The sequence below is a fragment of the Dermacentor variabilis genome, chromosome 5 (assembly GCF_050947875.1).
Source record: "Dermacentor variabilis isolate Ectoservices chromosome 5, ASM5094787v1, whole genome shotgun sequence".
Lineage (NCBI taxonomy): Eukaryota > Metazoa > Arthropoda > Arachnida > Ixodida > Ixodidae > Dermacentor > Dermacentor variabilis.
Window position 1 is genome coordinate 92,020,657 of NC_134572.1, and position 20,686 is coordinate 92,041,342.

A 20,686-nucleotide genomic window follows, 5' to 3' on the forward strand; every position below is an offset into this window, starting at 1 on the left:
AACTTTTTGCCTATAGAACGTGCCTCTCCCCCGTTATGATGCGTTAAACTTCCGTTATTGTTTTTAAATCACCTCGTCTTTCCTGCCGAACCCTGTCCGATGGTCGACCTGGTTCGAGTTCAAGCCAGACGCCATTGGAGGTCGCCAGAACCCCGTCCTCGTAATAACTGGTACCAGCTCTAACGCCTGCCAGGATATATCAGTTTTAGGCTGAAACTAACAAATTTTTGTTTTGCTTTGTTCCTAATGTTCAGTTTTCACCAGCCCATAACAAACAAGTCACATGTGATCAACAGTTGAATAACAATAACACGTGCGGATTGGGAACTATCTCAGCATTACGTGCACTCCGTGATGAACACAATGGATGGATCCGGCGCAAGATGTTCTCGAAAACCGCACCTTTGAGATGTGCGGAACTCTTTTACCAAGGTAAACTCCAAAATATACAAGAAATATAGGTCGCAGCGTCAGTAAGTTCTCAGCGGGCTGCTTTTCGCGTTCTATCGTTGCACGTAGTTATTACACTAGAGCTGTTAGTGCGACTATAGGAGCGCTCGCAAGCGTTATGTGAGGGTTTTCATGCTACATTAGGGAAACGTTTTCCCGGGTCTATATTTAGAAAAGTATAGAGTATGACGGCTGGCTCGCAGGCAAGGTTTCAAGAGTGTGGAATAATTATGAGATAAATGGAAGTTTATACAACCTCGTTTCCTTCCAATTAGAGGCGTTATATAGAAAGTAACGCTTAGAAGGTTTAGTGACGGTCATGGGACCACCAAAGGTAGCGGCAAAAACATATTCAGAAATACTTGCAGTAATGTTATGGGTGACATGTAGGAATGTCGGATGTGTATATGTTAATTGTGTTCCTTCGAAATATTACTGGTCATCCGTTTTATCTTCATTCGTCTGCGGAATAGGTGGAGCGCTATTGGCTATCGTGGTGTACGCTAATCATGATAGGCAAAATCTACGACAACGATGTGTGTAACGTTCATTATGTACGACATTTTTGAATGCGCCGGGTAAATACAACTTCAGTTGAAATTTACTTTCAACTAAGGCTGTTTAGAGAAATGTGCAACATTATTCTACCATCTCTTCCATTTTTAGAGCGAAGCTTTCTTGCTGAGCTCGAGGCACGTTTTGTACATATCTGGCCTCTAATGCCGAACGCGTTTAAGTGAATTGGTGGCGCCAACTAGGAATGGTACAGCGAAGTAGTTTCCGAGTTCACAGTTTCGAATATAGAGTTTATACAATCATTTCTAGAGGGAACTTTGGCGCTAGTGTTTACGGGAGCTATAAGAAGGGCGCTGCAAAAAATTAAAAGAAAATGGGTTTTGCGTGCCAAAAGCCCCATCTGATTATGAGGCACGCCGTAAAGGGGGACTCCCGCATAATTTGTACCACCAAAGTTTCTGTACCATGCACCTAAATCGAACTACACCTGTGTTTTAGCATTTCTCCCTCTTCTAAATACGTCCACCGCGGCCGGGATTCGATCTTGTGACCTCGAGCTTACCAGCCCAACGCCACAGCCCCTAAACAACCACGCCGGGTTACAACAATTTACCCAGCATTCAGCCTTGTGCGTTCAAACATCATTGTGTCTTTGCAGATTCACAATTTCTACCAAAATACGGCCGTATAAATGTTTACATAGAGAATAATGACATTGTCCGACTGCACGATTCGAACACATGACCAACGGCGCACAAGTCTGATAGTGAGAACATAACAAGCACGATGGGCTTAGATTGACTAGCAAACAAGATCTGTCAAAAAATGTATACATATATTTGAAATAAACTCTGATATGATTTAATTTGATTTTATTACCCCATGGACGCATGCGCCAACAAACGGTATGGAACACCCTTTCACGCGGGCACTGCAGCACGTTGAGATGCTTGGCATGTTTAGATCAGCAGTTGCACTATAAGAAACCAACGCATCACGAACACCTTGATTGCAACGTTATATTATGTATCGCCTCTGAAAATTGAAGCATATATATATATATATATATATATATATATATACAATGTACAGTTGCATTCAGTATGTGTATATAATGTCCAGCCCGTCCATAATTCACTGCCAATAAATACTTTTTCTTAAAAAATGCTGATTTTGAATACTCATAGTTATGCCTAGAAAATAACACTTCCTATATCTACGCACATAGTTCTCGAGGCACCCAATCTACAATATTTGCTTACAATGGCTGGCTCGAGCCTCGACGGAACAGAGCGGGCGAAAGAGAACACCTGGTGCCGCGGTATTGCGTGATGGAAGAGGGCACCGCCAAGACGCCACGTCACCCTCGGTCTCGGAAGCCAGCGTTATCCGCGTGTTTCTTCGCCACGCAAACTCTCGTCTTTCTTGTAACAGCGCCTTGGTAAGGCCACCGCCTGTAAAGACAAATCAAGTCGGGCCAACTGTCTCAATAAGCTCGCTCGCTCGCCCGCGAGCAGTTGATCACCTGAACGACCGCTCAGCGGCGTTCAATCGCACATTAGTACTTTCGCATTCACAACTCATAACAAGTGCTTAAGTGTCCTAGGAATTTTTCAGTACGAATTAGCTTACCATTTATTTCTCAGAAGTTTCCTTCAGTTGACTTTGTCGAAAGAACATATAAAAGAAAATGAGAGCCGCCGCAATGTGTGTGATCTCTTTGAATCTGTTTGCGAGATTATTTTTCCGACCGCTAGGTGCTAGAGATTCCAAAAAATATCTACAGCCGTTTATATAAAACAACAGTTTCCTTCAAATAAAAACCTAACCAATGTGGTGGGGTTCACATAGGCTAAACAAATGTACCCCGAAAATTTTTTTTTACGGAATGTATTGTTGACTTGATGGATTAATTTAACGATTATGATGTGGGAGAAGGTGAAAAAATGATAAGAGTTCTTATTGACGTGGTGGAGGGGCCTTCTTGAAGAAATAAATATGCTCCCATAACCCCTATATCCAATTTCCCGTCATCTACAGAGGCCCACTTGCATAGACGCCCAATTACTCGACATGAAACATGTAGGATCCCACGTAAAAACCCGTTTTTTCCATAAGTCACATGGTTTTATTGGATATAGATACTATTGGGAATAGTTTTTTTTAGTAAGGGGGCTTTTTGAGGCACGTCAAATTAGGCACAGAAACGAGAGACCAAGATGGAAAACATCGCCTACGTTGGCCACTTTCTAGCAGGCATTTACGCTCTTACGCTTTCTATTGCCGAAAAAAAAAATCTGGCCTGGCTTGTCGCCGGCGCTGCCGCAAACCTTCTGCGTAGCATATAGCTGCGAACAGCAGTGGGACGCATGCAAAGAACAAGGTGGAAAGCAGCAGCTATGCGTGTATCTATGCTGTCAAGTGAGGAGTTTCGTTTTGCCATGCCATTACAAAGATGGCGTATAGCACTCTGCTGCAATGCCCCTCCTCCCCCCCCCCCTATAACGGGCATTGTATGAACCATGTGTAGGCAAAGTTTCAATAGCATCAGATGATTATACGCTTTGAAAAAAAAATTTCCCAGAGGGACCGTAGAACACTTTTCATTGAAGTCTATAAATGCATTGGAAATTAAAATAGAATATTTCAGAGAAAATTTGCAGCAAGACGTACTTCAGTGCATTCAGCAGAAGTGGAGCTACTGGTAACGAAGATCGCCTTTGATCACACTCGCGGTGCTACCGCTCCTTCAATGCTTTGGACCGTGAAGGCTACGGCGAATTTGGTCATGACCACAACGCATGCACTTCTCTCAACCTATGGTTGAGTTCCCAATGTCTCATCTCTTTCCTATGTTGCATCGTACTATGTAGCTACGCGCGACTATTCTTGGGCCAAGTGACATGAGTACTACATTTCCTTTCGCATTAACCTTTGCGGCAATCGCACAATGTCCTAAGGGCGAACAAAACATCTTTCTTATGTTAGCTCGTGCAAGCACCTCGTCAGCGCGCACATGGGCTAAGCGATTTATTCCACTCTGCAGACTTGTGTTAAAAGGATTCTTAACGTAACGGGCTTCGACTATGACTGTGACACACCTCAAAGGTGTGCAACTCCGAAAGTGGACGACCTGTTCCAGTCAGATGTTGGCGCCTGGTGCGATTCGCACACGCCTTGATCCGCAGACTACTCAGAGCATGCGGTGGTCCCCAGCGAGCCGCAGCGGGTTCAGCGAGCGGGCTCGTCGCGGCATCTCGTGGCGGCCGCGTTATCTACGCTATGCAGCCGACGCAGTTGCATGCAACTGTACGGTGCGCTGCAGCGCTTGAGTGTGGTCTCGCGCTCATGTCTCCAGTCTGGTCGAGCCAGAGCGTTGTGCAGACCGGCTTTGTCCTGCACCAACTTGATCGACAGAGAGTGATGCGAAGAGTGATGCGCATATTGAAGCGTTCTTAAGAGCTCAGTAAGAAGCGATCTCTGCCGATACGTCTAGCCACAAGAGGCTAGAAGTGAGCGCGAGCTGGCAAGTGTAAAAGTGGTGTGACCTTAATTTTGGCGTGGGTTGAGGCTAGTTGAGCGATCAAAACAAATGCAAGCCGCCGGCACCTTCGGAACATCAGGATGAGAATGCTTCGTTTGAAAAAAGGTGTTTGAGAAAAACGCGACTGCACGCTCCGCTTGTGAGCTCCACGTGATGGGTACGTCTGCAAAATTTGGCTGAGATATGCATAAGCAGCATATCCTCGGAGGGCGTTTCTTATTCAATCTCGAGTGGTGATTCATGACCAGTTTAAGCAACTGCTCGAAAGTGTATCACGGCTGTTAATGGCAATGTTTCCCCGAGTCCAAAAGCTCTTAGGCACACTGATCTCACGCTCGTTATATATAGAATTCAAGGTAAGAGCGATGAGAGCGAGAGACATTGTTTATATTTGGTGAAAATAAGGGTCAGATTATGGGTGATTTCCTGGCAGGTTAAAGGTGTGGCAGAGTCAATTACAACCTTTGTTGTAAATTACTTATAGAAGTATATGGAGAATTTTAAGTGCTTTTTAGGCATGGTACAAGTAATTATCTGCAGAAAGTTACTACAACTGTTGGAGATGCAGTGGCTCTAAATAGTCTGTGGAACTGCACAGGCATCATGGCAAATAAAACTATCAATTTGGCTTGAGAACAACGGAAGTGTTTATGCTGTAAATGCCAGTGCTCTAAGTTGAAATTTTATAAAAATCTACTCATTCGCACGGCTGCTTCAAAGATTGAATGAGCACAGAACACGGACTGGTATATGCAAGGCCAGAACGCTCGATGGGCTTACCGTTACATAAAAACATGTGATGTCACATGTGCCACATACGCTCCATAGTCTCAATTTACATACAATTACCCGCGAAATTGAGCTGATTTGATGGAACTGGCAGAAACAGCTGCAAGCAGACATGGCCTAACTTAGCCTAAAACCTGGCAATCTACTGACTCGTGTTTTCGGAAAGAAGAGATGTAAAAACATAACAAGATCGTAATAGTCGTACCGGGTCTGCTCTCCTTAATTGGACAAAGTGAAGAAACAGCAATCTTGCATAAAGACTTGATCGAGTTCTTCTGCTACGTCGACATTACTTCCCGTAGAGCTGACTCAACAAAGACATACGCGTATTAACAATTTGAGAGACAATACATCGAAAAGAAGCATGCTTTAGCAACGCACTAAGACGGTGCACTTATTACGCGAATTCTCATCCATTTGAGAAAATCATGTTTTTCATAAAAGATCAGTGGCCGACGTGCTCTACGTGCACCCGCATGTCTGATAAAAAGCTATGAAACGTGTCCCAATGTCCATTAGGGACCACATCGTGTCGTGGGGCTGTGGTATTGTAGCATGCGCTCCTTGCAGAATCAACACGTGTATGCCATAGGACAATTTAAAAAGAAGTAATGACACCCCACAGTGACACAGATCTAGACCACGCGCACAGTTTGCGTGTATGTTGGCCTGCAAGCACGATTGTGGCTTCAATGTATATTGTGCGAGGAAACTGAGTCCATAAGTCATTGTTGCTCCATCAAAGCTGTCAACCAGACGACGCTACACCATCAGCGACGCGCACATCAAGAATGAATAATATCACATGTTCTAGGATAGCTGGAGCATAGTGCAGTTCGACGACTACGCCGGAGCCTATTACGCTGTCGACGACATTTGCGTCAGGCATAGAGAAAGGGCCAGACTACTGTTAGGAACTTGCTCTATCATTTATTCTCCTCTGGTATTAAAGATTTATCTCTTCTGTTGCCTTCATGCTGTCTGCACTGTTCCCAATATGTCGCGTGGTAACTATAGCCTGCACAATCGCATATTGCTACATAGCCTCCAAATTGTTATGCCCCAGTAATTCAACCACCAAGAGGCGTGTGCGACGAGGGCATGGACTTGTCATCATGCGCTGCTTTTATTGAACCATGTTTTCTGTTGGCGTATTTCCAAATAAATATTGTAGCCGGCTCAACTCCTCGATTGCCGTCATTATCTTTTTTGTGCACATCGGAACAAAAAAAGATAGCGTGCAATGTTCAGGCGACTCAATAGCAGAGAGACATTAACTTGCGTGTTGCGTGGCACTGTGATGTTGTCACTCGCTAAACAAACTGCGTTGCCAAACCACAACTTTCTCGGATACCGGAATGTGTCGCTGTGATTTATACAGACCGAGATGGACCATGAAGTTGGATTGCACGTTATTATGACACGTTGGCGTTTAGATTTATATCCACACTAAAGGTATATGCAGCTTAGGGCACATGACAGCACACACGAATAGGTTTTCTATTGGTTGCGCACCTGCCTCCAAATGGATTATTGTTTATATAATACCTGATCATCTCGTAAAGCTACCATCTCGTAAAGCGTAAAGGAACTGTCTCGTTCGTACATGCAGACGTGTCTCATCTCGGAGGACACGCCCGGCGGATTTGTGTTCTACAGAGCAGTATTAAAAATTAGGATAAGAGTTGAAACGCTAAGAAAAAAACGGAAAAACAGACACAAGCAAACCCTTACACATCCTTGCCTATCAAGAAGTATTACAAGTGATTATAAATCGCAATGCACATAGTTTTGTTTGTTTCTGCTGTTTGGCGGTTACTGCCCTTTATCCGAATCATTTATGACATACAATGATTACTATCCGCTAATCACATATGCAATGCTACGTCCCTTTGACCCGCAAATGCTGACAGGCATGTACGGTTATTTTTTGTTGCCCTGGTACAGCTGGCCTTGGCGCAATGAAATCACTTTCTACCTGGAAGGAGCTTAATGTGCAATCATGTGCTTCATATACGGTTCATTAACGTACATGTCTGGTTCATTAGTCGGTTAAGTTACCAACAGAATATGAGACATGACTGCTTTTTTGAATCACCATTTTTTTAGGAGGCAAAACTTGCTTGATCTCTCTTTCAGTAGGCATGAACATAGCTTCATAGCGTTACCTGTACGAAAGAGTTAATTCGAATCAAAGCTTTGCCATTGCTAATATGGCTAACTCTCATCCTGATGACACCTACGTATAAACAGAAACTGTGGGGCACATTCCTCACACGGCCGCAGTTCGTCTCTTTCTGTAGCATTTCTGTCGCTGCTCTGCGTAAAAAAATCGACCAGGTTAATTAGGAGCGGCTGCTCTGCGTTCATTAAGGAGTATCGGTGATGCAGCAGAAATAGGCGGCTACTTCCAAAGGCTTCTCAGAAATTCGCCCGAACACTGACATAGCAGGGAAGAAATTAAGCCTCGCATAGAACATCAAGCTGACCTAGTTCCGCCTGTAGGCAAAATGCTGCCCGTGCAACCGAGGAGGGGGGAGGCTGGAGGAAACGGCTGGCAGAAGAATGAGTGAGACTTCTACCGCCGGATCAGGCATATACAGGGCCCTTTTTTACGTTTTGGCCAATAAGGCAAGAGAACGCTTCCATGCACCTGGCGTACTAATGGAGACCCTTAATGAACTCTTCTCACAAACATAGAAAGGAAATGGCAAAACAGTCTGTACGGTACGGCTTGAAACTTCTGAGGAGCACCGTCTAGTTGGAAGTGGTTAGGTTTGCATAACTCTATCGGCGTTCTTTTTATGTCTCTCCATGACTGGATTGCGCTTAGTGTTATAGTAACGGAAGAACTTGAGGAACAAACATAAAAGAACAAGAAATGGACGTACATTGCATTCTCCAAGTTATTCCGTCAGTAAAATTCTAATCGCAATACAATCATGAATGCCCACCAAGTAGTCCCATTAATTTTTTAAAAATTTCCCGTTAATTGTTCATTCCGATAGTACAGATAAGCCTGTCATGTCATTGCTCGAACTTTCGCGAACGACGAATAAATGGTTTATGGGAGGAACTTCATCCGTTTGAGTGCCCTGTCAAAACACAACCTGATATATTCTGATCAACAGCATACATACCAACACGAGATGAATTCAGCGATGGATGGATGGATGCATGGAAAGCATTTATTGACAGTCCTGATATACGCGATTATCGCGCAGCGGGCCACTTCCGCGTTAGGACGGGCTCGACGATCTCAAGGTAAAATTCACAATTGCTTCAAAAGTGTGAACTTTGTCAAACGTGACAATAACATGTATGTCAAAAACTTCACTATTGGCAAGCTGCTTTCAGGTTTCAACGGCCTGTGATGTCTTTCTTGCTGTAACCTCAGAAAAACATATTTGAAGAGTTCGTACTTTGTTGATCTTGTAGTCCGATGGTTGCATATGGTTGCAAAGAAATTGCAGGCTATGCTTTTCTAACGTTTACATATGAGCATTTAAATTATTTGTCCTTGGTGTAGTTTTATGCTACATAAGCTACGGCAAAAAGATATCAGAAATGTTCGCAGTGAACAAGTGAAGCTCACTACTGTGTCTTTTGTGCTATGCAACTCCTTTACTGCAAAACTAGGCACGCAGCGAGCGTACTTTAGTGATCACTGTTTCTTTTGCTGCGAATACATGACAAAATGTTATCAGTGAACTCGAGACTGCAAAAAGTATTGTGCATGCAATGTAAAAAGTACAAGTATTCGCAGAAGTACGCAGAGGATCTCCGACCCCTGGATGTCATAATGATAAGCGAGCCTCAAACATACCCGACTGTGCCAAGTGTAAAACGATACCAGAGAGCGATCTTACACTCCAGCAACGATGTTAATTGATTTATAAGCTATAACTTCCCACTCTCGCATCTACAGTGCCTACTACAAAGTGGAATGCAGTGATATCTTTCAAGCAGCCCCGTATCGCATGAATGGCCCAGCATTGTAATGAAGCGCAATTTATTGATTATAATATATAGTTGTATGTGGCGTCACGTACTTTCGATATTTCATATCACTTCACACATGAAAAATACGTATACGAGGGCCTGCTGATCCTGCTTGAACTGTTAGGGTTTCCATAATGTCATTTCTTTAATTATGGGGTTTTACGTGCCAAAACAACATTCTCATTATGAGGTGCGCCGTAGTGGAAGACTCCGGAAATTTCAACCATCTGGGGCTCTTTAACATGCACCTAAATCTAAGCACAAGGGTGTTCTCGCATTTTGCCCCCATCAAAATGCGGCCGCCGTGGCCCAGATTCGATCCCTTGACCTCGTGCTCAGCAGCCCAACAGCAATGCCACTGAGCAACCACGGCGGGTCTATAATGTTATGTGCAGGTGAATAATTTTTTGCGCAAAGCAGCGGTTTCGTGGTAGGGTTGCTCACGCAAAAAAAAGAGCACACACAATGAACAGGACATTGCTCCTGACAATAAAATGCCATAATATCAACTTATTTCTTAATACGGACCCCGGATACGAAGCGTCGTTAGTAAGCAGTTATTTTTTTCCGAAGTCGCCAGTGCACGGTAGGAAATGGTATTTTTAGTTATGGTTAACGTCAATGCCTTTCTTCTTTCCTTGGTATCTGGGCATGAAATCGGCAAGAACTATCGTCTAGGGTGATTTGCTAACAACGCATTGAGCCAAAACTTATATGGGACAACTCAAGTCACGATGAAACTAAGTAATACCTCGAAGGTAAAAGTTGATATTTTTTTTCTGTAACGATTATTTTCCGCAGCTTTTGCTTAAAGAGTCAGCAAGGTAAGTGAAACACATTTCCACAAATAAAAAGTTTTATTGCTCTATCGGTACAGAAAGATGCATGGTATGCTCATGCCTCGTAAACCGGCTTTTGACACCATCAAACCTTGAAGTTTTGATTGTGCCAAAAAGCCGGAAGTCACTAGTTGAGAGGCTGAATTTCACAGACTGACTTTGTGATACCGGCTTGACATTGGCTGGTCACCTGTATTAATTTTCGCCATGCTCATTGGTCAGTGCCTCGTTTCACAATTCATCCACACATGGGAAGTGCGTTGCGTATTCAGCTACGCATGATCAATTTTAGAACTAAACGAAAGTTTCTAGTTTGTAGCGCCTTTAGTTTGCATGGCAACCAATTCGTCTACGCGGTATGCTCGTAGTGGAGTCTTTGTTCTCATCGCTAGAGGAGATGGCAGGGAGATAGTAGGCAGTATAGTAAAAAACGGAGGACATAAAGGCCGGTGAATGAGAAGCTGTAGGTTACAGGGGCAACGTTTGTTTCGAAGGAGCAATACAGTACCTTCTGGCCCGCTTCTTAGTGCGGAATCCTGTTTTCTGTTCTTGCTCCATCTGCCTGTTTTCCTCATGTCATCTGATGCCTTATACGAACGTCTCGCACACACCCTCGGACGTTCTTTCTCGATGCTATTCGCTTTGTTGTCATGTGTGACATCAGAATTTCCGAAGTGATCTTGCACGCTGCAAGAACCTGTCCATAAACCATCACATTCGTTCAATACCCACCTCTGAACACACACATGTGTGCAGAAATACAGTAAAGATACATTTTTCTTTTCTTTTTGCACTTACTTCGTTCGTTGCAGATTTTGCCCTTATAAGAGAACTCAACAAGTGCGGTAAATACTGAGCTCGTTTGGAGGGTGTCACAAGAGAGGCTTGGAGTTTCCATTTAGTTAGATTTACTGAGGAATGCTATGGAAACGCGTTATATGCGCGATGGCATCGTCTTGGTCTGCAACGTTTTCTTTTCTTTCAATAATGTACATGTCTCATTCTGAGGGGTGAAGGCCAACTTTTTGCATCTGCTGATATGCTCGCTGTAACGTGAGGCAGTTTACACGCTTGGAGGCTAATTTTGGTACATAGACGAACAAAATTGCAGTAACTATACGGGTTATGTATGTTACAATAGTATAGCTCTAAACTTGGTCGTTTAATATTTAGTGCAAAAGTACTATAAGAAATAAAAAACGTATAACTCAGAAATATGAACATCTAAACAATAAAACACGGGGATTCTACTCATATATACTTCTACTCACATATATATATGGATGGGCGTTCGCTGAAATGGCTAGCGATCAGTTAATCACAGTTTAGTGCATAAGGCTTGTCACCGCGACACGTTGTGATGGTCAACAAAGCTTGCGGTGAGCAGTGCGAACGGGAACACTGTATTGGCTTGGTTACTGTGCACATACGTATTACAGTGCTCGAAATATCAACGTTGGCCCACGATCAAATGGCACATGAACGAAATCGCTTCAACTTTCAGACAAATCCCCGTACTTTCTCGCACCAGAGCCTCTGTCGCTCAAATAATAGTGTCGGCTGTTTTCAAACATGCCTCGAGAGTCTTTGGAAATCATCAGGCATTAAACATACTCGTGAAGGTTTCAACGAATAACATGTGACTCTGAACCAAATAAGTCTTAAATGCGACCATTGAACAGAAAAACGAAACACACAATACGAGGTCGCCAGAGGTCCCTTGAAAGGAACTATCTATTAAGAAATTATCCGGGTTACGTTCCCGAAGTGGCACATTGCGTTTTGAGGCACGCTGCAGATCGGGGCTTCGGATTATACTGACCGACTTTGGTTTATGTAGTGCTAAAAAAAGAAGTCAGATAAATGTAGACAAATTGTTTCGCTTACCATCTGTGGTCACCGAATTTGGGTGGTGAACTTGCAACCTTTTGCGCTGCAGCTTGTGGGGTCTTGGGGTCTCACAGGAGTACCGACCACCGCGGGTTCGAGCTTAGCGAGCCACAGGGCCGCGTCAGCCGTCAGCCTCTAGCGCCGCTGCGCGCGAGCTCAGGCCACAAGGGGCTACCGAGCGACGCACGCAAAAACACAGTATTGCCCTAAGATGAAGGAAACCGTTTATTGTCTCCAACGGCACCCAACACTGCACAAACGCCCGGTCCCGGGACGGCGGGGAACCAAAGGGGTCCCGCACCAAGGGCGAAAAATACAGCTAGGGGCGCCTGTAGCACGTCGCTGCGAGAGCACAGGCTCAAGCTGGGACGCGCCGCTAGGAAAAGTCCCGGCGGCTATGCTACTTGCTCTCGCGATAACCAATGGGCCAACTCGCGAGAGCTCGGGCAATCTCCTTCGGCTTGGGCCTCCGATGAGTGCGGCTCGGCGTGGTACGACCTCGCGCGAGCACTAGGCACCCGTTCTTCGGCTTAGCGTCGGGATAGGAAACAACACGAGGTACGCGCTCCCCGCACGGGCAAAGGCGCCGTGCGTGAGCTCAGTCCCAGTCACAAAGGTGTCGGCGGACGAGAGGAAGCATGTACGTACCGGGTGCCGTCCCAAGGAGAAGAGAGCCGGTTCCGTCACGGCAGTAGCCACCAGGGGCCACTGCGTGACGTCACTAGCTCCGCCCTCACTGCGAACAATGGCGAGTGGAACGCCACCGCTAAAACTGGTTCGGAGCAAGGGCGAGATGGCTTGGATTGCAGACATGGGTGAAATGCGCCCGCGCAATGGCGCGTCGAATTCCCCAAATCCCCACATCCTCCTCTCCTTAATTGCCCCCCTACCAGTCTGGCGAAGAAGCTGGTAGGGGCTAATGCACCAAAGACAATTGAGCCTTTCATGCACTAGCTAATTGCTACCTCAGCCCAGCAAGCACTATGCGTACACAAAAAAAAAAGACATAGATACAATGATAACGGAAAAATAATAAAAAAATAATACACTCTAAAATACAAGAAAATGACGCCGCGAAGGGGGGAAGAAATATTAACAAGAGAGTCTGCAGCTAGCGCGGGACAATGTCCGGGGGTGCGAAGAGAACGCGGCGCGTATAGTTCTGTGGCTAGGGCGGTGGCCGAAGTCGCGGGAGTTGCGAGCGTAGGCTTGATTGCAGGCCAGGTAACGCAGGAACGGGCTCACCGTTGTTCCATCGAAGTTGCCGGCGAGCCCGATGAGTTCCGCTTTCGTGGAGGTGGTGGTCCCGTCCACCATCGTTGTCCGCGGCGATCCGATGGACTTGGTGCGGCTCCTTCAGCTTGCTTCAATGAGCAACAGCCCTCACGCGCGCACGCACACACACACGCACACTCTCCTCGTGGCACCGCGCATCACTCCTCGCCGTCCGCCATGCCGCCCGTCGGCCACAACGCGCCGCGCCGATCCAGGCGCGAAGCTTCCCTCTCTCCCGCACCAACGAGTCAAGGGGACCACTGTCACCCCCGCGCTGCACGACACGCCAGTCACCGACTCCCCTCTTGGCAAAAAAAAAAGAAGAAAAAAACGAAAACGAGAAGAAAAAAAGAAACGCACACAGAAGAAAACAAGAACGGTCAAAATCTATGTACAAGTAACAAAAAATGAACTATACAACTGTACACTTAAACATTAAAACAATAATTACTCAGCATGCGTACCCAAAAATAAAAATAAAATGCACACTGCTACTACACACTGCTAACAACTGTAGCAGAAAGCTGGGCTGGGGCCAGTTTCTTTTCGTGCACTGGCCGCAAAGAAGCTAACCCACTGAGGCTAAGCAATATTACTGAGGGCCTTCGGTGGCGGAAAAAGTCCGCCGTGAGGCGCGATATCACACAGGTGACCGTCTCCTCAGGTTGTACCGGTGCGAGGTCCGAATGCGGTCCTTCGCCCCGGGTGTGCCCTGTTGCTTGCGGGTGGTGCCACTGGGCACCGGCGCGAGCTCGTCGGACCGCGACGCAAAGGCTTTCAGGTCGGCGATATGGGCACGGCTGAGTTTTCCCGAAAGGGAATCCTTCAGCAAGTACGCGAGCGGAGACCAAACTTTCTCTACTCGGTACGGACCAAGCCACTTAGGAGCGAGCGAGGCTGAGAACCCCTTGCTCGCGTCGCTAAGAGCGTGGTTGCGCTTCAGGACTAACTCACCTACCTTAAATGAAAGATGGCGATGCTTCCGGTCGTACTGAGCCTTCTGCTGGGCCCTGGCCGAAGTCAAACTCTGCCTTGCTCTACAGAGAGCCCGACAAAGCCTGTCCCGAAGTGCTGAAGCGTACGCAGAACAGTCTGCCGGCGCCTCCTCATCCCCGAGCTGACATTGAATGACACTGGTCACCGGATTTGCCAGCTCCCTTCCGAAATTGAGGAAAGCGGGAGAGAAACCAGTCGAGCGATTCTCGGCGGTTCGGATTGCGAACGCGAGCTCACTCAAGTGGTCTGCCCAATCCTTTTGACTCACGGCAAAGGCCGCCAACATTGGTTTGAGGGTTCTATTGACCCTCTCCGTCAAATTGGACTGGGGATGGTAGGGCGACGTGGTGCAGTGATTAATTCCCAGGGAACGGCACGTAGCACCAAACACCCGAGCAGTGAAATAAGACGCGTTGTCCGTAATTAGTCTTTTCGGAAAGCCGAACCGACAAAAAACTTCCTGTAGCCTCTCCAGCACCGCTCGCGCGGTCACTTTTCGAAGCGGAAACAACTCCACCCACTTCGAAAAATGATCGACGACTACCATCAGGTGTGTGAACCCCTGCTTACTCCTGGGGAAAGGCCCCATAAGATCGCAGGTGGCCACTTGCCATGGACGCTCACTGTCAATTGGTTTCATCAACCCGGGCGGCTTGCCACCCCTTGATTTCACCGTTTGACAGACATGGCAGGAACGGCAATAGCGAAAAATGTCACGCTTTATGCCAGGCCAGGTCACAGTTTGGCTTAGTTTCGCAAAAACTTTGGAGCCACTCAAATGACCGGCCAATGGTTCGTCATGAGATGATCGCAACAGTGCGCTTCTCAGACTCTTGGGGATAACCACCTTAAACGGGTCCACAGCCTCGTCATCGGTGGCTATGTATTTCAGCAGGAGCCCATCGTGATCCAGCAAATATGAATCCGCGGGGGACCCAGCGACACACGCTGGTTCCGGCCCCCCTGCGCCCGCCGCACTACCAGCAGCGTCTCGGCGCTCCGTCTCCCTGAGACCGTCGCTCACTCCGCGACAAAACGGATCAATTTGCTGGGCCTTCAGTAGCTCTTGCCTGCTGAATGCGATTCCAATTCTCCCAAAGGGGAGTCTGGTCTCGTCCCCACTCAGGACTGCAGCCAACGGCGTTGTAGGTTCGCTTTCGAGAAGCTCCCCCGCTCGCTCGTTTTGCGGCGCGCTGCTTGCCTGGAGAGCGGAATGACAGGTTTGCCCGCTTGCGGACTCGCCTCTCTCTGCGCTCGTTTCGCCCCCGACGCTTGCTGGCGCAAAGGCACCGGCAGCGGTTGTAACACCTGGAGGAATGTTCTTGGTGCACAGTGGGGCACGGGATAGCGCGTCAGCTACCACGTTGGTGCTCCCCTTTCGATACTGCACTGAAAAGTCATAATGCTGTATCAGGAGAGCCCAGCGCGCCAGCCGGCCCGCAGGCTCACGGAGCCGCATCAGCCAACTGAGCGCACTGTGATCCGTTTGCACTACGAATTTCGTCCCATCAAGGTACACATCGAACTTACGTAGTGCAAACACGATAGCGAGGCACTCCTTCTCGGTCACGGAATAATTCCTCTCTGCCAGAAGCAAGGAGCGGCTGGCAAAGGCCAACGGCTGCAACACACCATCGTATTCCTGTAGGAGGACTGCTCCTAAACCCAGATCGCTCGCGTCGGTCAGGACAACGAACGGTCTGGTCAGGTCGGGGAGTCTGAGCTGCGCTGTCTCCGCAATGGCGCTAGACAGCTGGCGAAAGGCCTGCTGCTGCTCAGGTCCCCACTGCCACGCGGCCGACTTACCCAAGAGCTTGCTCAAGGGTGCCTGCACTCGGGCACAGGACGGAATGAATGACCGGTAAAAGTTGGCCATTCCCAAAAAGCGGCGAAGGCCACGTACGTCCTTGGGCGCGGGGAAATCGAGGATTGCCCGAAGTTTCTCCCGGTCCGGCTCAATGGAGCCTCCGCCCAGCGTAAACCCCAGTAACTGAACTCGGGTTTGCGCTAGTTGGGCTTTCGCAGGATTCAAAGTCATCCCGGCGGCCCGCACCCTCTCGAGCACATCGGCAACATGGGCCAAGTGTTCATCGAAGGTTCGTGAATAAATCACGATGTCGTCGAGGTAGCACATGCAGTATGACCACTTTGCTTCCCCGAGGACGCGGTCCATGAGTCTCTGAAAGGTCGCAGGACCGTTGCATAGACCAAAGGGCATACGAGTAAACTCAAATAACCCTCTGTGGGACGTGAACGCGGTCTTGCACCGGTCACGTTGATCCATCCGGACCTGTAGGTAACCTTTGGAGGCATCCAGCGTAGTAAAGTACCTCGCACTGCCCAAGGTTCCTACGATGGAGTTAATCGTGGGGAGCGGATAGGCATCCTTGCGAGTCACTCCGTTCAGACGGCGGTAGTCTACGCACAGGCGATGACTGCCATCTTTCTTAGGCACCAACACAATTGGAGACGCCCAGGCGCTGTACGAGCGGCGGATAATGTCGGCCGATAGCATCTCGTCCAGCAAACCATCGATCACCTGCCTTTTGGCTAGGCTGACGGGCCGGGGGTTACACTTCAAAGGAAGCGCGTCTCCAGTTTCGATCGCGTGGCTCGCCAAATCGGTACAGCCAGGTTGATCGGTGAAGAGCTCTTCGTGCTGGCATAACAGTGCCGACAAGCGAGCCTTCTGTGTATCATCCAAATGAACCGCACAGGCGGCCAGAGGATGTGGTGCCTCTTCGTGCCGTGTCGCTCGATCCCTATGGGGACTTTGAGTCGACACGCGCATAGCGCAGGGGCCTGCCCCCGCATTCTGCGCGCGACGCGGTTCGTGCCGTGCCTCTCGTTCCCAAAGGGGAGTCTCAGCAGGCGAGCGCACAGCTCGAGGGCTTGCCCCCGAGCTCGGCGCGCGGCACGTTTCCGACGCCCCATCTGCACAGGCCAGATCGGACGCCGGCGGGCTGATGAACGGCTTTAGCAACGTGAACGGTCCGTCGCGATAGCCGCCATTCGCAATGTCCACAACGATTCCTGTTTTAAGGAGAAAGTCCCTTCCGAGGATCACAGGAACACTGAGCCCGGGGAGATGAACGAAACGCGTGCGTCTCATTCGCTCTCCCCACCTGAGAGTCAGCCTTGCGGCGCCCGCCGAATGGGCCACGCCTTTCGCAAGATTGAATGTCGTTCGGCAATCCCGCAAGTGCACTGAGTGCTTCTGCAAGTGGGATAACACCTTTTCGCCGAACAACGAAGCGCTTGCGCCCGTGTCCAGCAGCGCAGGAAATTCGCGGCCGACAATGGTCACCGGAATAAAGGGCGCGTGCGCCCCAGCAACACAACCTGCTCGGTACGCCGAGGGGACAAGCAAGGTTTCGGTCACCCGCGCCTTCACGAGCGACCCGCGCTCCCGTTTCCCGACCTCGCAGGAGGCCTGGGCGCGGTGCAGTCCCTTGCTATATGCCCTCGCTGTTGGCAGCGAAAACAGCGCACTCCGCCGCGGTACCTTTCCCGAGGCGGAGCGGCCTCAGCTCCCTGCCGGGGTCGACTCGCTGCTTGACCAAAGGGCCTGTTATCACGAGCGTCCGCCTCTGCGATGCGTTGGGTCGAAGTGCGTCCCTGCGCATGCATTTCGGGCAGCGGTGCAGCACAGGCTGCCCGCCTCCCGTACGTGTAGGGACCTAGAGCGCGCGCGCTCAGCTCCCAATCACACCCGCTTGTAGCCGCAAAGGCAGCTTGGCCGGGTTGTTGCCGTTGGGGGAGGGGCACAGGCCCTCCCCACGCGCAGCGTGGCTCAAGGGCCTCGCTGGCGGGCGGCGGTGGGCGATAGGCTCGCGCGGCGAGAATGTCGCCTTAAATGCGCTTTGCCTCGGCGGCCAATTCTTCTAAATCTCGGAAGCGGCCGCCGCGCAGGTACGCCGAAAAGGTCGGATGTGCCTGCCTGATCACCCGCTCGACGCGTTCCTCGTTCGAAGCTTTGGGCTCGGCGATTAAGAAAAGGTCTTGCATCGCGCGTACGTACTCCTGAAGCGACTCGTCAGGAGCTTGTGTACGTAGCTCAAGCTCTCGCCGCAGCCTACTCTGGTAGTCAGCGGGTAGGAATTCGCGCAGGAATGCCACGCGGAACTCCTCGAGGGTTGTTGCACGGTATCCGGAAAGCCGGTACCACCTAGCCGCCGTGTCAGTAAGCGCTACCGGAACGACGCGTTCCAGCACCTCCTGATCCTCCAAACGATTTGCCATCTGGTAGCGTACCAGGGAGTCACAATAATCCCTGGCACTGAGCAGGTCACCGTATCCGCTGTAAATCGGGACTGCCAACCGTACAGTGGGGTGCGCGCATTTCGGTACAGCCGAAAGCGCCTTAACGGCCCCCGAGAGTGACTGAATCATTTCGGCGGCGTTTTTCAACAGCGTCTGTGCGCCTGCTCCAAAGGGAACCGTTGGCGCGTTAGCGGCGTGGTCGAGCAAGGGTGAACAGTCCTCCAGCTCGATCAGCGGCGCGGTTTCCACAGGGATACCGGCCGCGGCGCCGCCAGCCCCAGAGCAAAACGGGCTCCTAGCGGGGTGCGCCTGCTGTCGTTCACAGCCGCCACTTGAGGCAGCTATACGTGAATTGCTTAGGCCGCTTGCAGCCAGCGTCGACAAAACAGGTCCGCGCTCGAAAGTTGCGCCACTGGGCACAGCCGAATGTACTCCAAAGGGAGACGGGTGAGCGAAATTCGTGGCTGCAGCATTGTAATCCCCACAGGGGGCCGTGGCAGGCCACTGGTTTTGGCTGCTCATTTGAGTAGCAGCCATCGGGCAAACGTCGGAGAGGGCTAAGGCCCCGTTTCCGTGCTGCGCTCCGTAAACTCCACAGGGAGCCGATCGAGAGCGCTGCGACATCGCACTGCCTTGCATTCCGAAGGGAATCGTGGCAGACGAATGTGCTGGTGTGCACTGTTCGGGGAGGGCTCTGGCCCCGTTCCCAAACAACGCTACTGCTCCAATGGGAGCTGGTACGTAGCGCCTCGTGTTGTCGTCCCCATAGGGGGCTGCGACAGGTGAGGATGCATAAGTTCGCTGCTCAAGGGGAGCACTGGCCACGTTATCGAGCAACGCGGCGTCTGCTCGCGGTAACAAAGGGCAAAAGTCACCTAACAAATGACAAAGGTCACTCGGCCTAGCAGACATAACGCGGCAAGTATAATATGCAAAGGCGTACTAACTCGGCTAAGCACAGACAAAGGCTTAATGAGCCTTTGAATCCGCGTTGGGCGCCAGTGTGGGGTCTTGGGGTCTCACAGGAGTACCGACCACCGCGGGTTCGAGCTTAGCGAGCCACAGGGCCGCGTCAGCCGTCAGCCTCTAGCGCCGCTGCGCGCGAGCTCAGGCCACAAGGGGCTACCGAGCGACGCACGCAAAAACACAGTATTGCCCTAAGATGAAGGAAACCGTTTATTGTCTCCAACGGCACCCAACACTGCACAAACGCCCGGTCCCGGGACGGCGGGGAACCAAAGGGGTCCCGCAACAAGGGCGAAAAATACAGCTAGGGGCGCCTGTAGCACGTCGCTGCGAGAGCACAGGCTCAAGCTGGGACGCGCCGCTAGGAAAAGTCCCGGCGGCTATGCTACTTGCTCTCGCGATAACCAATGGGCCAACTCGCGAGAGCTCGGGCAATCTCCTTCGGCTTGGGCCTCCGATGAGTGCGGCTCGGCGTGGTACGACCTCGCGCGAGCACTAGGCACCCGTTCTTCGGCTTAGCGTCGGGATAGGAAACAACACGAGGTACGCGCTCCCCGCACGGGCAAAGGCGCCGTGCGTGAGCTCAGTCCCAGTCACAAAGGTGTCGGCGGACGAGAGGAAGCATGTACGTACCGGGTGCCGTCCCAAGGAGAAGAGAGCCGGTTCCGTCACGGCAGTAGCCACCAGGGGCCACTGCGTGACGTCACTAGCTCCGCCCTCACTGCGAACAATGGCGAGTGGAACGCCACCGCTAAAACTGGTTCGGAGCAAGGGCGAGATGGCTTGGATTGCAGACATGGGTGAAATGCGCCCGCGCAATGGCGCGTCGAATTCCCCAAATCCCCACAAGCTTAATGCAACAGCTACAAAACCGCTGTAGGGGTAGACGGATTGGCAATTCCGCGTTCTAAGTGAGCTGACCGTACGGCAATTCTTTTCAGCTATGTCTGAGAATAAAGTTCACTCGTGCTGAAGATCAGAATGTCGTGCTACAATTGGTCCTGATCAAGCGCGCTCAAGACCATCAACAAAGACTTTCTTGAGTACAGCTGTGCCTCGATCGGCGCGGTAATAGTTCTGACAGAGCTAGAGAGAAGTACATGGCGGCCAATTATGTTCAAAACTAGTACGATCTACAAAAGAAAAGGTTACTTTG